General features: G+C 35.8%; 1 long non-coding RNA gene across 1 annotated transcript; it reads right to left on the bottom strand.

The window, feature by feature from the left end:
* Positions 1-287: 287 nt before the first annotated feature.
* On the bottom strand, positions 288-10,750 carry LOC142181179 (uncharacterized). Its single transcript, XR_012709594.1, has 2 exons — positions 10,642-10,750; positions 288-555 (listed from the first exon to the last, which is right to left on the bottom strand). It is a non-coding gene; the product is annotated as an uncharacterized LOC142181179 (long non-coding RNA).
* Positions 10,751-14,296: the final 3,546 nt, after the last annotated feature.

The raw sequence follows: 14,296 nt of genomic DNA, 5'->3' as shown, positions 1-14,296 counted from the left end.
AGAGACTTTACTCTCATTATCATGATCTCCATCACGATGACAAGTCTCAAAATTTAATCAAGGAACTTATCAAATTAATTAAATAATTAATAATAACTATGATAAAAGAATGCCATATATTTTTATATCAAATAACATTCACAAAAATATGTTCAAATTATTGTCACGACCGTAAACCCGGACCCGATCGTGATGGTGCTTGTCGTGAAGACAAGGCTAGCTGACACTTCCCATTTTCCAATTTTATTAACAATTAAGCATTTAGAAAGAGTCGAAACATGATAAAATAATCCAAAGTAGCAGATAATATCATAAATACGCGGAAGAATAACCCAACACAACCCGAAACCTGGGTGTCACTAGTCATGGGCATCTATAAGTCATAATACAAATCCGCTAAGTCAATAAACTAGTACAACTGTCTGAAAAGAGATAGAAGTGATAAAGGAGTAGAGACACGGGGCTGCAGATGCCAACAACTACCTTGTGAACTCCGAATGTCCGCCTGAAGCTGGAGGGATCAGCACTCGGGAGCAGAACTAGCTACGCCTGAATCTGCACACAGGGGTGCAGGGAATAAAGTGAGTATTCCAACTCAGTGAGTAACAAATGTAAATAAAGACTAAAAGCAAGAAATCACGTAAGGCACAAAGCATTCTATAATAAAGCAGTAAAACCATTTAAAAGCAGTAAACCAGTGAAAAGTTAAGTAACAATCCTTCTCTAACAAGTAAATAGGTAATTGACAAACAGTTAAGGTAAAGTAAATAAATAGAAATTCGCCACTAGGGCACAGTATCAACAAATCTGCCCCTCGGACAATATCTCAGAACAATACCAGCCTTTCGGGCTCAATCTCACATCACAATGGGTACCCACGCTTACTGGGGGTGTACAAACTCCTGGAGGGGCCCCTTACAGCCCAAGCGCAATATCAAGCAACCTTGTGGCATCATCACTAGGCCCTCAGCCTCATATCAATCAAGCCACCTCGTGGCGTACATATCTCAGGCCCTCGGCCTCATAATCAGTATCAAATGTTTCCTCACAGCATAGTCCCTCAACCTTACTCAGTCAAAAATCCTCACAAGCCACTCGGGCAGTAATAAAACATGTTTCTCATCCCAAAATATCATTTAAAAGATCATGTGAGTGTAAAAACAGAGTAAACATGGCTGAGTACAAAAAACAGTGAAATATAACATGACTGAGTTCAAGTATAAAGTCAAAACAGTGAGGAAATACCAGTAAAAATCCCTGAAGGGTTCAAATAGTTGGAATAAGGCCCAAATATGGCATTCAGCCCAAATAATGATGATGACAAATAGATTTCAGTCAAATACGCAGTAAAATCATCAAACGGGACGGACCAAGTCACAATCCCCAATAGTGCACGACCCCACGCTCGTCGTCAAGCGTGTGCCTCACCTCAATATAGCACTACGATGTGAAATCCAGGGTTTCAAAACCTTAGAACATTATTAACAATCATTACTCACCTCGAACTAGTCAAATCTCTAACTCGCGACACCTTTGCCTCTAGAATCGGCCTCCACGCGCGTTGAATCTATCCAAAATCAGAACGAGAACATCAAAATATGCTAAGGGAACGAAGCCCAAGCGAAAGCAATCAATAAAGGGCACAAATCTCGAAATTACCAAAACTCGACCCCCGGGCCCACATCTCAGAATTCAATAATTTTTACATCAATAGGTTCCTTATCTCCCCATGAGTTCATACATATCAAAAGTTCTCAAATCCGACCCCAAATGGCCCTTCAAATCCACAAGTAAAGGCCTAAGTTCTCAAGCCCTAGTTTTCCCAATTTTCACCCTAAATTTCCATGATTTCTAGCTCTAATCCATGTAATAATAGCATAGGAACGAGTTTTAAGTCGAAATTCCTTACCTCAATGAAGTTCCCTTGAAATCCCTCTTTTAAATCATCCAAAAAGCTCCCAAGCCGAGATAAAAAAAATGGTGAAATAGCTCAAAATTCGCGAAGGCTACAATTTATACCTTCTGCCCAGTCATTTTTGTATCTGCGGCCCTTTAACCGCTTCTGCGGTACCGCATTTGCGGTTATTTCTGCGCTTCTGCAGATATCACTTAGCTTATGATTTTTCCGCTTCTGCGACCCCTCATCCGCATCTGCGACATCGCAGATGCGGTCTATCTCACCGCTTCTGCGATTTCTGACTCCCTCAGCATTTCCGCTTCTGCGGCTCCTCTTCCGCACGTGCGGCGTCACACCTACGGTCCCCAATCCATAGGTGCGGAAACACCAGAAGAGCAAAGTTTAGCACCTGCAACAAGGTTTCAAACTCCCCGTCAACCATCCGAAATCATATCGAGGCCCCCGGGACCTCAACCAAAAGCACAAACATATCCTAATACCTTATTCAAACTTGTTCCAATCATCAAAACACCTCAAACAACATCAAATCACCCAAAACACATCGAATTTAAGACAAACTTTCAAAAATCTTCCGAATTTTGCTTTTGATCAAAAACCCAACCAAACCACGTCCGAATTATCTGAAAGTTTGCACACATCTCCCAAATCACACAACAGAACTACTGTAGCTCTCGGAATTCCATTCCGACCCCTATATCAAAATTATCTCGCCTGCCAACCGAAAATCGCCAAAATATCAACTTCGCCAATTCAAGCGTAAATCTACTCCGAACCTCCAAAACTCATTCCGATCATGCTCTTAAGTCATAAATCACCTCTCGAAGCTAACCGAACCATCAAAACTCTCATCGGAGCCCTCTAACACATAAGTCAACATCTGGTTGACTTTTCTAACTTAAGCTTTCTTAAAAGAGATTAAGTGTCTCAAACCTTATCAAAATCATTCCGGATTCGATCCTACCAACCCGATACCACACAACATGGATAAACAAAGTATAAAGAAGTAGAAATCGGGAAAACGGAGCGGTAACTCATGAGATGATTGGTCGGGTCATCACATCCTCCCCAACTTAAACAAACGTTCGTCCGCGAACGAATCAAGAAACATACCTGAAGCCTCAAACAGGTGGGGATATCTGCTCCACATCTCCTGCTCGGTCTTCCAGGTAGCCTCCTCCACGGGCCGACCTCTCCACTGCACTTTCACTAAAGCTTTATCCTTTGACCTCAACTTTCGAACCTCACGACCTAATATAGCTACCGACTCCACATCATAGGTCAAATCATCATCCAACCGAACCGTGCTGAAATCCAGAACATGAGACAGATCCCAATATACTTCCGGAGTATAGAAACATGAAATACCGGATGCACACTTGACAAGCTGGGTGGCAAAGCAAGCTTATAAGCCACCTCCCCAATCCTCCGAAGCACCTCAAAAGGTCCAATGAACCGCGGACTCAATTTCCCTTTCTTCCCAAATCTCATAACACCCTTCATGGGCGAAACCTTCAACAGAACCTTCTCGCCAACCATGTAGGACACATCTCGAACCTTCCTATCAGCATAACTCTTTTGCCTCGACTGCGCTGCACGAAGCCTTTCCCGAATCACCTTCACCTTCTCCAAAGCATCCTGCACCAAATCAGTCCCCAACAGCGTAGCCTCGCCGGGCTCGGACCAACCCACTGGAGATCTATATCGCCTCCCATACAAAGCCTCATATGGAGCCATCTAAATACTCGACTGGTAGCTGTTGTTATAAGCAAACTCTGCAAGCGGTAGAAACACATCCCATGACCCTCCAAAATCAATGACACAAGCACGCAACATGTCCTCCAATATCTGAATAGTGCGTCGGACTGCCTGTCCATCTGAGGATGAAAAGTTGTGCTCAACTCAACCTGAGTACCCAACTCTCGCTGCACAAACCTCCAAAACTGCGATGTAAACTGAGTGCCTGTATATGAAATGATGGAAACTGGGACACCATGCAAATGAATAATCTCTCGGATATAGATCTCTGCCAACCGCTCTGAATAATAGGTAGTACATACAGAAATGAAGTACGTGGACTTGGTCAGCCGATCCACAATTACCCAAATAGCATCGAACTTTCTCAAAGTCTGTGGAAGTCCAACAACAAAGTCCATAGTGATCCTCTCCCACTTCCACTCGGGAATAATCATCTGCTGAAGCAAGCCACCCGATCTCTGATGCTTATATTTCACATGCTGACAATTGAGACACCGAGCTGCAAATCTCACAATGTCTTTCTTCATTCTTCTCCACCAATAGTGCTACCTCAAATCCTGATATGTCTTCGCGGCACCCGGATGAATGGAATACTGCGAGCTATGGGCCTATTCTAGAATCAACTCCCGAAGCCCATCCACATTGGGTACACAAATCCGGCCCTGCATCCTCAACACCCCATCATCTCCAATGGTCACATCTCTAGCATCATCATGCTGAACTCTGTCCTTAAGGACAAACAAGTGTGGATCATCATACTGGCGCTCTCTGATGCGATCATATAAGGAAGACCGAGAAACCTCACAAGCCAATACACTACTAGGCTCCGAAATATCTAACCTCACGAACCGATTGGCCAAGGCCTGAACATCAACTGCAATAGGTCTCTCCCCAACTGGAATATATGCCAGACTCCCCATACTCACCGCCTTTCGGCTCAAAGCATCGGCCACCACATTGGCCTTCCCCGGATGGTACAATATAATGATATCATAATCCTTAAGCAACTCTAACCACCTCCGCTACCTCAAATTGAGATCCTTCTATTTGAACAAGTGCTGGAGGCTACAATGATCAGTAAACACCTCACAAGACACACCATACAAGTAATGTCTCCAAATCTTCAATGCGTGAACTATGGCAGCCAACTCCAAATCATGAACGGGGTAGTTCTTCTCATAGGGCTTCAACTGACGAGAAGCATAAGCAATAACTCTACCCTCATGCATCAACACACATCCAATCCCAACTCTCGAAGCATCACAATACACGGTATATAAACCTGAAGCTCTGATACCAACTTGTCACGGCCCTAAACCCGGACCCGGTCGCGATGGCGTCTCTCGTGAAGACAAGGCCAGCCGACACTTTCCATTTTCCAATTTTATTAATAATTAAGCATTTAGAAACAGTCGGAACATGATAAAATAATCCAAAGTAGCAGATAATATCATAAATACGTGGAAGAACAACCCAACACAGTTCGTGGTATTCTATATACATGGGCTATGAAAATGTATAGAAATTTGAAAGAGTATTACCGGTGGAAGAAGATAAAGAAGCATATTGCAACTATGTATCTCGTTGCTTGAACGGTAAACAAGTCAAGTACGAGCACCAGAGGGCGAGTGGTTTGACCCAGAATTTGATTATTCCGGAGTGAAAATGAGAGCGTATTACTATGGACTTTATGGTAGACTTGCCACGTACTTTGAGAAAGTTCGATTCAGTTTGGCTCATTGATGGATTAACTAAGTCTGCTTACTTCCTACATAACCAGACTATGTACTCTTTGAGAAGCTCGTTTTTTATATTCGGGAGATAGTGCGGCCGCACGGAGTGACTCTTTTTATCACTTTTGATCGGAGGACATAGTTCAGTGCTCATTTGGCGGTCTATGCATAAGGCTATGGGTACTCAGGTTGAGCTTAGCACAATATTTCATCCACAAATTGATGGTTAGTCCGAGAGGACTATTCAAATCTTGGAGGATATGTTGAGAGCATGTACATTGACATTAAAAGTCATTGGAACGAGCAACTGTTGTTAGCTGAGTTTGCCTACAATAATAGTTATTAGTCCTATATATATATGGCTTAGTATTGGTGATGCTGTCATTCTATAGTTGAAGGATTTGAGTCAGGTGACACAAAGCTATTGGGTTCGGATCTTATACAATAAGCCTTAAAGAAGGTCAAAGTTATACAAGAACGACTTCGGACAGGTGCCATTATGGCTTAGTGCAATTGGGTCATGACAATACGATTCAATTTTTCCATATGCATATGATTCAATATTGCCTCCTCCTCCGCCACCACCTCTTCACAGGGTTGACATCATAGTCTGTCTTAAATGTATTACTGGTTCAGGAATATGCATTCTTCATGTTAATGATTTTTCAACACTTCATATATAGTATTAGTTTCTACAATCTACTTTTTGAGAAAATTATGTCAAATATTTTCTTATAAACTATTTTAGAGGATTGCAAAATGATTTTCTTAATTGTAATAGTTTTTAGAGATGTGTATTGCTCCTTATAATTAATCTTGTCAATCTGTCGAGTTTGTTCCAAATTAATTTTATATTTGATAATTGTTTAATGCATTCTTAACTTTATAGTTATCTTTATTTTGTTTATCTTGATTACAAGTTACGCAACTACATTTAGTTTGTAAATATAACCACTAAATTTAGATGTCTGAAACAAGTAATATACTAGCTATGTGGATTATGTTAATGAATTTTCTCACCCTGCATTGTAGTAGTTTCATGATGGTTCATTTTAAAACTTATTGCTAAAGGTACGCCTCACTAGTTTTTATGTTTTTTCTTTAATCTTTTATGGCAATAGTTATCCTAGAAAAATATTTAAGTATTTTTTTCGTCCCAATTTATGTTAAGGTGTTTGACTGCGCATGAAATTTAAAAAATAAAGGAAGACTTTTGAAGCTTGTGATTTAAAATATGCTATAGAAATTTGTGAGGTTAAAAGCAGCTCACTAAGGATTAAAAAAAAATAAAATTAAATTGTTGCTAAATATAAAAAAGTATAATTCTTTTCTGAATTGTTTAAAAAATAGTGCCACATAAATTGGGACAGAAAATATATGATATGCGAGAGTTGGAGGAGGGTGGTCAATTAGGGACACATGGTGGCACACTGGTGGAGAGATGGTGGTGGAGGAGGAGGCAAAATTGAATGATACACATATTATAGGATAAATCTTGTCCGCTTTGATGTAATTAGGACATATGTCATAGCATTTGGGCTAAAAAAAGCTATGAGGTCCAATAGGCCAAATCCCAAAAGCACAATTCTTAGCCATTTTGATAATGGTAGGGATAAATTTGGGACCAACTTTTAATGGAGATATCTCTAATATTATTCAATTTCGAATAGTTCAGACTTCATAGGCAGTTTTGATAATTTTCCATTCTAAGTGTTGAATGATTCGACATACTATGTGGGCCCAAATTCAGTGATTATGAAGTAGACGGTATGAATTCAGTAATTAATACCCGAAAGAAAAGATTAGTGGATGTGTGAGTCATGTCTGTCTATCTATATCTATACTTATATTATATTAAAAATACGAATACCTTTAGCAAAATATCGTTCGCCTTTTACCTTTTTAAAATTGAATTTACATATGACAAGATTGTAATTTAATTAATTTTCTACTATTTATGAACAGTCATTTAATTAATTTCCTACTATTTAGGAATAGTTATTTAATTAATTCCTACTCTTTAAGAATAAATTTAATTATTTTCTTACTATTTATATTATTGATTTTTCAATTCCTTTTAGCTCTAGAATTGCATGTTTCTTCACTTTCAAATCAATTCATATGTAGAGTATTAAATTCTCCTTTTAGGATTTGGAGATTTTTAGTAGGAAAAATTAAATTTTTCCTTTTAGGACTTGGATGTTTTTAGTAGGTTTTGCGTTTACTTTTTCCATTTATATGCAAAAGCTAAATTGGTTTTAAGTTAGTTTCGTATCTATATCTATATGTAACTATATTATTATTAATTTTTCATATTACTTACGTTAATTCCAACGGGATATAAATGATTTTTTCATAATTGTAATCAAATTATAAATGATGGACTTTGAATTTTAGGTTAGAACAAATATGATGTGCTTTCTCAGGATCTCATAGAATGACATTAACGGAAAAAGAAGTCCTAGATATTAGGTATAAATATATATATTTTAAAAGCAGACTAAATTTTATTATATAAACCAATATAATTCTTATTAGACAAAAAGTAATTACGGTAAATATTTAAAACAAAAGATGAGCTAATAGTAAAAAAACAAATAAAAAATTATTTTCTTTAACATTGAGAACAAATAATTAAGTGTTTGAATGAACTAATTAGAATAAAAATCCAATTTAGTTTTTTTTTTAAATTTTAAATTTTTTTGCATAAGTAAAATTATTATTTACGTAACTCTTAGGATATATAAATTTGTTTTTCGAATTTTTAAATTTCTTATGTAAGTAAAATTACTTTTCATGAAACTCTTAGGATACACAAATTTATCCTATATAAAGAGCATCATCAATGAAAAAACCTTAGATTAGAATAGCATTATTTATAGCATTATGAGTCAAATTGGTAAAAATGAGAACTTGAAGCAATAGAAGAAACAATAATATATTCTAAATAAGTTATCATTAATTATTGTTTAAAATTATTTTTCATGAAACTCTTAGGATACATAAATTTGTCCCATAATAAGAGCATCACCAACGAAAAAAGCCTTAACATTATTTATAGTATTATGAGTCAAATTGGTAAAATGAGAACTTGAAACAATAAGGAAGAAACAATAATATAGTTTAAATAAGTTATCATTAGTTATTTTTTATATTTATCCAACAAATCACATCTCTCTCGTATTTTTTATATATAAATTTATTTTTCATAAATTATGAATTCAAAATTAGTCATTTTTAGACTTTACGTTGTCATTTATCAACTTTTTCTGTAATGTGTGAGACTAACCGCTTCATTCTCATGTCTCTAAAGACAAAAATGATTAAATTATTCAACTTTTTTTATTTGATAAATTCTGAACAGTCGTGATAAAATTATGTTTATGTTATTTATTAATTTGTAATATTAGGTAATAAAAATAATAACAATTTGGCCTTTATAAACAATATTTGTATAATTTTAAAAATGTACATTTATTGATGAGGGGTACATGCATAACGCCCGTACCTAAAAGCTAAATTATTATGAAAGTAGGAGGGTCACTAATTTAGCTTTTATTTTGTACAATTTCGTTTTTAATATCACTTACTATGACTACAGCTTTAATTATCACATCTCTCTATATTTTTTATAATAAATTTATTTTCGTAAATTATGAACTTAAAATTAGTTATTTTAGACTTTACGTTATCATTTTATCAACTTTTTTCTGTAATGTTGATACATTCAACCCACGAGTGATTTATGTACAAAAACATACTACTAAATACAAACCATCACTAAACTTTTCAAGGTTGATAGACCAACAATCGTGATAAAATTATTTTTGTGTTATTCATTTATTTTTAATATTTTGTAACAGTGATAACAAGAAATTGGTCTTCAAAAGATTTTTTTTCTTAAATGAGTAAAATGTCATTCGTCCTTTTTACCCTTTAAAAGTATCATTTACACTAGACAAAATAGTCATTTAATTATATTCCTAAAATTTAGAAATATTAAATCAAGTAAAGTTTGTGCGTTAAATCTTTTCTTATTTAAATTATTTAGAAAGTTTTACTATTTAAATATTTTGTGTAAATTCTTGACTTATTTAATTATGCAACATAAGCAATTTTATAAATAAGAAAAAAAGTATTTTGAAATTAAATCGTGACGCTTTCAATCTTGTCATGCTAAAGAACATATATCAATCAAGCAAAAAGAAGTTTTCTTTCTACAGATGCTTGAGACACTTCAACATGGTCTTGATACATGACCTTGAGATTTAGAATTCAACAATAAATAGGACTTTTGTTATATTTTAAATTGCAGCAAATTTAAACTGCTCTGAAAATCATAAATTGTTTCCTATAATAATATTTTAATATTAATACACACAAAGCATACCGTATTAAATTGGACTCTAAACAAATAAATACTTAGAGATCAAATAATGAAAATAACAAAATAATAAAAATATAATTTTTTAATTAAAAATGTAATTTATTTAATATGAAAGATATTATAATTACGTAGTTCAAATAAGACAAGAATCTATATTAGGTAAAAATTTAATTGATTTTAAATTTTCAAATATTAGGAGTCCTACATAGTTCAGATTAGGAAATTATTTAATAAAAACGTTTAATCAAATTTCAAGTTCTGAATATTTAAAAAATAATTGAATAATAATTTTATAGTGAAATATATTTATAAAAATAAAAAAGTTAATTAATATTTCGTGCATGAGATTAGTGCTTTTATAATAGTATAGATAGATTATATATTTATAGCTGGTTATATACAAAGTCAAAACCAAAATTTTAATATAATTTAATTATCTTAGTAAATAAAAAATAAAAATAAAGAAAGTTATGTGAAACATTATGTTTGATTATCTGTGTATATAATAACATGTACATAACTCTTTAATCAAATGCTTCTTCTAGAAAGTTTATGTACCAAAATGTAAATAAAAATTCCAATAAATGCTATAATTAGAATAAATTATTCAATATCTAAAATTATTATACCGTTTATCTCAACATCAAATTTTAGAAATAACTTTGATATTAAAATAATTATACATCAAATATACATAGTTCAAAATATTTATATAATATTTAAAAGTTTTTATACTTATTAAGATGGGGTACACGCGCAAAGCGCGTACTATAACATTAATTCTCCCAAAAGTACATCAGCTACTAAGAAAACAAATTAGTAATGAAAATAGATACAGATGCACTAACCTTTGAAAATCTTTGGCACCAGCAAGAGATTGTTTCTTTTTGGTCACTAGAGAGATGCACAAAATGATGAGATTGCTGGATAACTACTCCATCTCTGTTAAGATCCTTTTATAGACAAATGAAATAGTTTGACTTCGTCTCTTCTCCTCCGTCATCCAATAGAACTTCACATATGGAACAAGGGTATCATTTGGAAATTTTATATTGTGTTATTTTATTTTTTTCAACATCATCAACTGACTTCATTAATGAGATCATCAATGATGTTTGAACAAATATTAAAACAACAATGTGTTCAGCCTTTCTCTAGCCAATTTCCAGACCAACTACTTTTGCCGTTGCATAACATCTCTACCTCTTTCTTTAAAAAAAAAAAAAAACAGAAATAAGCTCATTCCATATATAACATTGAATATTTGTTCTTTTAGAAAAGAATTTATATAATCAGGAATTGCATTAAGTAATTAGGACAGACAAATATTTAGATTTTATGATCTCATAAATGATGTTTAAGTAAATAAATATAATTATAAGAGTGGATTTTATTACGCTTACTTACATATACACTTTCTACTTAATGACTTAATTACATATACACTTTCTACTTAATTACAGTATTCCCGTAATTTTGCGAAAAATACATCTTCAATCTATCTTTAGCTAGCAGAGAATTAAAAGGCAAATTGTGGATTAAACCCCCTGGCCCAACATCTCAATATAATGCAAATACTTACATTAAGGAGATATTTGTGTTTTTTAAAATGAGCAACAAGAACTTGCATTTCTTTTAGTTATTGAATTCAGTATATGAGCCAAACAAAAAAAGCTTTCTATTTTTTGATTGATTGAATTGAAAAGTCCAACCAAAAGCTCAAAAGAAATAAACCAACAAAATAAAAATAAAAAATTATGTGGGGCGGGGCGGGGCGGAGCAGGTTGAAATTGTCACTACCCCAGTTCGTCCCTCGTGAACTGCCGTGACGACACCTAGTCTCTACGACTAGGTAAGCCTAACAAATGCGGAACATAAACGGAACTTGCAGAAGAAATAAGCAAAAGCCAAAATAACTGAATGAAATAATGGTTATAATGCCGCTCGGCATATACAACACAACATTCTCAAAACCAGTACACTATCCCGAAACCCGGAAACTCACGAAAACACAAGCCTTTGGAATATCTAACAGTGTAACTCCAGAATATCTAACAAGAAAGAAAAATACAGAAGGGCAATGTTTAACAACTAGAATAAAAATGGGCTTCTCGATATGCGGACGAGGCAGATGTACCTCAAAGTCTCTAGAGCAGTCGCCTCCCTCAAGGATGGTAGGCCTGAGTAGCGGTACCTGGATCTACACATGAAAAATATGCACAGAAGGGGCATGAGTACACCACAACGGTACTCAGTAAGTGCCAAGCCTAACCTCGGTTAGGTAGTGACGAGGAAGGTCAGGGCCCTACTGAGGTTAAATAAAATAATAAGGTCAACAATATAGAATAGAACAGTATAAATAAGTACAACAGTGAAATAACACAGGATGTACAGGACAACAACGACCATACAGAAACAAGGTAAAAACGGAACGGAAATACATCTCAGCACCAATGATAACGATCGGGGATCTCCCAGGATACCGTCTTGTAGTTCCATATGTACATATCCAATGGATCTCCCGGGATCCCGTCCCATAGTCCAACTCATAGTGTGCGGGGATCTACTGGAATCTCGTTCCGTAGTTCCAAATATAAATACCCAGTACTGGGGGAATCTACCGGGTGCATTCCCGTAGTTCCATATAACTCTGCAGGGGGATCTATCGGAATCCCACATCCGTAGTCCCAAAATAAACGGGCAAGGGGGAGTTATCGGAATCCCACATTCGTAGTCCCAAAATAAACAGACAAGGGGGAGCTATCGGAATCCCACATCCGTAGTCCCAAAATAAATACACAGTAGCAACAGAAAAATATACAGAAATGACAATATTTCATGTTAAGGCAACAACTGATTCTAGCCTAGCATGGTGCACAGAATTCAAGTAAGGCAGGTTAAACAAATAAAGCAATTAAGTCACTTAGATATGCTTTCCTAAGCTAACAACAAGCTTAATAGTGCAAGTAATAGAAACAGGAAAGAAAACATGCTAGTAATTACTTAAAGAAAATCGGATTTCCAATAATTAGCACAAGTACACACTCGTCACCTCACGTACAAGGCATTTCAATCACCAAATATACCAATCCTAAGGGGAAGGTCCCCCACATAAGATTAGACAAGCCACTTACTTCGAACCGGCTCAAAAATCAATCTGAATCCACGCTCTTGCCACGAGTACTCGACTCCAAGTGACCCAAATCTATTCAATTCAATTTCATAATGTAAATAACACTTTAAGTAACTAATTCTACAATTAAATTCTAAGCTAATACGCGAAATTAGGTAAAATGACCAAAACGTCCATCGGACCCACGTCTCGAAATCAGGTAAAATTTATAGTTTCAGAATTCTCACACTCTCACGAGTCTAACCATATCAAAATTATCCCAATCCGATGTCAAATCCCCAATCTAAACTCAATTTCTTGGTCTAAGAACTTTTCCCCAATTTCCACCAAAATTTCAAAATTAAAGGATGGATTTAAGTGTAGATTCATGGAAATTAGTCTAAACCGAGTAGGAATCACTTACCCAAATCGCCCAGGTGAAAATCTCTTCAAAAATCACTATCTCCCGAGCTCCCAAGTCCATAATATGTATTATGGCTCAAACCCTCGATTTTGGGTTTTAAAAATCTGTCCAGGTGTTTCCTTCTTCGCGAACGCATTCAAACCTCCGCGTTTGCGAAGTACAAATTTACGTTGACCATTTTTCCTTCTTCGCGAACGTGTGCCCTTCTTCGCGAATGTGAAGGCTCAGCTCTCAGCCCATCGCGAACGCGGCCCCCAACTCAGAACGCGTATATCAAGACCTCAGCCCTTCGTGAACGCGGGACCTCCCTCGCGAACGCGAAGGCCAAACCTTCAGTTCCGCGTCCTATCCCTTCGCGAACGCGATGGCCAGTCGCGAACACGAAGAACAACTGGTCTGCAACACACCAGCAATTTTTCTGCAACTTCAAACATCAAGAAATGGTCCGGTAAACCACCCGAGGCCCCCGGGACCTCAACCAAACGTACCAACATATCCTATAACCTTATTCGAACTTGTTCCAACCTTCGGAACGCACAAAACAATATCAAAAACACCTATTTCTCATCGGATTTAAGCCTAAAAATTCCAAAAACTCTAAAAATACGCTTTCGATCAAAAAGTCTATCAAACCTCGTCCGAATGACCTGAAATTTTGCACACACATCACATTCAACACTATGGAGATACTCCAACTTCCGGAATTCCATTCCGACCCTTATATCAAAATCTTGCTATCGAACCGGAAACTTCAAAAATTTAACTTTCGGCATTTCAAGCCTAAATTAGCTACGGACCTCCAAAACACAATCCGAACACACCCCTAATCCCAAAATCACCCAACGAAGCTTACGGAATCATCGAATTTCCATTCCGAGGCCGTCTTCACACTGTTCCAACTATGGTCAACTCTCTAACACTTAAGCTCTCATTTAGGGATTAAGTGTCCCAAAGCTCTTCGAAACTC

Source organism: Nicotiana tabacum, chromosome 5 (genome assembly GCF_000715075.1).
Source record: "Nicotiana tabacum cultivar K326 chromosome 5, ASM71507v2, whole genome shotgun sequence".
NCBI classification, from domain to species: domain Eukaryota; kingdom Viridiplantae; phylum Streptophyta; class Magnoliopsida; order Solanales; family Solanaceae; genus Nicotiana; species Nicotiana tabacum.
Note: the sequence above shows the minus strand (reverse complement) of the source record. Positions and strands in the feature narration are given on the sequence as shown.